General features: G+C 39.9%; 1 non-coding gene across 1 annotated transcript; it reads right to left on the bottom strand.

The window, feature by feature from the left end:
- Positions 1-2340: 2340 nt before the first annotated feature.
- On the bottom strand, positions 2341-2447 carry LOC113002452 (small nucleolar RNA R71). Its single transcript, XR_003268014.1, has one exon. It is a non-coding gene; the product is annotated as a small nucleolar RNA R71 (small nucleolar RNA).
- Positions 2448-3065: the final 618 nt, after the last annotated feature.

Here is a 3065-nt window from a genome sequence, read left to right as displayed (position 1 = left end):
TGTAATAGGGCCCAGTGACTTTGAGTGACTCTTTTTAAATGGAAACCTTGGGATTCGTGCTAGGCTATTATGTTAGGCTATTCATTATTTAGAGCTTTTGTTTTAGGGTTTTACGTTTTCTGCTTTGATGCTACTATTCACGTAATGCAATTTTACGTTTTCTGCTTCTAATTACAATTTCATTCTTGCTTCTTCTTCTACTCTCATTTACGTTTCTGTCTCATTTACATTTCTGTTCATTTACGTTTCTGTTCACTTACGTTTTTGTTCATTTACGTTACTGCTTCATGTTTCATTTGCGTTTTCTGTTTGAATCCATGGAAGGCTAGATTTTCTGGTGTTGTTTCCTTTTGAGGACAAAGCCCAATTCTCTTTGACGTTTCGCTTGTAATGTGGTTTCCTGGCAGTTTTCCCTTCACCAGTTATCCCAAATTCGTGAATATTAATCAGTGCACGCTTCATGTTCGATTAACTGCCTCTGAGCCTAACTTGCGTTCATGCTTAATGGACGAAGGGCTAACTGGTGTATGTGGTGCCTAATCACGTATTGAAAACCCTAAGTTGATTTTCGCTTAGTAAATTGAAATAGGGTTGGATTAAGTGGTTGATTGTTAGGGAGAAATTCTCCATAACCCAAGATAAGAAAATGGCTTCTGAATCAGAGGAAACAACCCGTTTTTAATATTAGTAGTTTCGTATTCCAGTTTACTTGTTCTGCTCTTTAATCACAAAACAACCAAACCCCCCCAATCGTTACTGTTACTGCAAGTATATTATGAACATTTGGTTTGTCACTGCTCGTTGGGAAACGACCTAGGATCACTTCCTAGTTATTGCATTTTCATGTTTATTTGATTCGGGTACGGTCTCGATCAAATTTGGCGCCGTTGTCGGGGAGCAGTGTCCAAAGGTTCATAATAGCTAGCTAGTGTTGTGTGTTTAATCCTTTCGTGTTTTATGTTTAATTGTTAGTATTGTGTTAGTATGTGTGTTAGTGTTGTTTAGTGTCCTGGTATTTTGTTTAATGTGTGTTCTGTTTCAGTTTTCCCATTGAGCGCTTCCCCTGTTTCAGTTTTGGGTGTTTTTCTATGAATAGTGTTTTGCGATGGACTTAGTGACCATTTCTGCTTGCGGCAAACCAGAGTAGTAGTAGAAATCCCTTAGCGACGGATTTTAGCGACCACCCATGCTGAATTATTTGTGATTTTTTGTTTTAGTAGCTAGGGTTGTTATTTTTGGCTGAATTTTTTGTGGTAACTTCTTTTAATCCATATTTTGTGGGAAAAATAGCTAGAGCCTTTAGTTTGGTCAGATTTGAAAGTTCCAAAAAACTAGCAAATTTTGTGTTTGTCAAAACTTCAAATGGCCATAACTTTTGCTCCGGTTATCAGAATCGCAATTATTATATATGCATTTGGGGTAGAAAAAAATTTCCTACGCCATGGAAGTCCGCTGTAGGCCGGCTGAGGTCTCCATCGTCCAAAAAAAGCGATTCTGTCATAGGTTTTTTATTTTTCAAGTTTTATTCACTTATTTTTCTTAACCTACCATTTTTAGCTTTCATAGTTAGACTTTGAATTTTTGTCTGAAATTTTTTGTTCTATCTTCTCATCATTTTATAAGGTTGCTCACAAAATTTCAAGTCATTTGGATATCAGTTGAGGGTAGCTGTAGTTCAAACCTACACCTTTATTTACATGACAAGGCAACTAGTCGTGTGCATGCTGAATGTAGTGTATGACTAGAGGCAATCCATCTGACTTACAACCCTTTGATCCTGAGATTGATAGGACATTTCACAAATTAGTTAGGCATCATTTTATACCTTTTGATCATTCTGAGCATTCCATTACTGGTGAATCTGTGCATTCTGTTATTGGTGATTTTGAACATCCTGATCTTGAGCATTATAATTTTGAGCATTCTGATTCTGAGCATTCTGATTTTGCACATTCTGAGAACATGGCGCAACCTCCACCCCGTGAAAGGACTCTAAGGGAAATGGCTGCACCTGATTTCACCTATGAAAGCTTGTGCATCCAATACCCTGATGAGGATGTCCCATATGTTCTTAAAACTCGACTGATTAATTTGCTTCCAAAGTTTCATGGCCTTGCAGGTGAAGACCTGCACAAACATTTGAAAGAATTTCACATTGTCTGGTCCACCATGAAACCCCCAGATGTCCAAGAGGATCACATATTTCTGAAGGCTTTTCCTCATTCATTAGAGGGAGTGGCAAAGGACTAGCTGTATTACCTTGCTCCAAGGTCCATCACGAGCTGGGATGACCTTAAAAGAGTATTCTTAGAAAAAATTTTCCTTGCTTCCAGGACCACAACCATCAGGAAGGATATCTTAGGTATTAGACAACTCAGTGGAGAGAGCCTGTATGAGTACTGGGAGAGATTTAAAAAACTATGTGCCAGTTGCCCCCACCATCAGATTTCAGAGCAGCTTCTTCTCCAATATTTTTATGAAGGACTCAGTAATATGGACAGAAGTATGATAGATGCTGCCAGTGGTGGAGCCCTTGGAGACATGACTCCTGCTGAAGCCAGGAATTTAATTGAGAAGATGGCTTCCAACTCCCAGCAGTTTAGCGCCAGAAATGATGCTATAGTCATTAGAGGAGTGCATGAGGTAGCTACTAACTCAGCTGCATCATCTGAGACTAAGAAGCTTGAGGGAAAACTGGATGCATTGGTTAACTTGGTAACCCAGCTGGCCTTGAATCAGAAATCTGTACCTGTCGCAAGGGTTTGTGGTTTGTGCTCCTCTGCTGGCCACCATACAGACCTTTGCCCTTCCATGCAGCAACCTGGAGCAATTGAGCAGCCTGAAGCTTATGCTGCAAATATTTACAATAGACCTCCTCAACCTCAATAGCAAAATCAACCACAGTAGAACAATTATGACCTCTCCAGCAACAGATACAACCCTGGATAGAGGAATCACCCTAATATCAGATGGTCCAGCCCTCAGCAACAACAACAGCAGCCTGCTCCTTCCTTCCAAAATGCTGCTGGCCCAAGCAGACCATACATTCCTCCACCAATCCAACA

Source organism: Glycine max, chromosome 8 (assembly GCF_000004515.6).
Source record: "Glycine max cultivar Williams 82 chromosome 8, Glycine_max_v4.0, whole genome shotgun sequence".
NCBI classification, from domain to species: Eukaryota; Viridiplantae; Streptophyta; class Magnoliopsida; order Fabales; family Fabaceae; genus Glycine; species Glycine max.
This window is presented reverse-complemented; position numbering and strand designations above follow the sequence as displayed.